This window comes from Arachis duranensis, chromosome 2 (genome assembly GCF_000817695.3).
Source record: "Arachis duranensis cultivar V14167 chromosome 2, aradu.V14167.gnm2.J7QH, whole genome shotgun sequence".
Lineage (NCBI taxonomy): Eukaryota > Viridiplantae > Streptophyta > Magnoliopsida > Fabales > Fabaceae > Arachis > Arachis duranensis.
In genome coordinates, this window is record NC_029773.3 from 64,322,347 (window position 1) to 64,322,947 (window position 601).

The window sequence follows — 601 nt, forward strand, 5'->3', positions numbered from 1 at the left end:
CTTTGTTGCTCCTCTCTCATGATTCTTTGATCTTCTCTAATTTCATGGAGGAGGATGGAATGTTCTTGGTGCTCCACCCTTAGTTGTCCCATGTTGGAACTCAATTCTCCTAGGGAGGTGTTTAGTTGCTCCCAATAGTTTTGTGGAGGAAAGTGCATCCCTTGAGGTATCTCAGGGATTTCATGATGAGTGGGATCTCTTGTTTGCTCCATCCTCTTCTTAGTGATGGGCTTGTCTTCATCAATGAGGATGTCTCCCTCTATGTCAATCCCAACTGAATAACAGAGGTGACAAATGAGATGAGGAAAGGCTAACCTTGCCAAGGTGGAGGACTTGTCTGCCACCTTATAGAGTTCTTGGGCTATAACCTTGTGAACTTCCACTTCTTCTCCAATCATGATGCTATGGATCATGATGGCCCGGTCTAGAGTAACTTCGGACCGGTTGCTAGTGGGGATGATTGAGCGTTGGATAAACTCCAACCATCCTCTAGCCATGGGCTTGAGGTCATGCCTTCTCAATTGAACCGGCTTCCCTCTTGAATCTCTCTTCCATTGGGCGCCCTCTTCACAAATGACTGTGAGGACTTGGTCTAACCTTT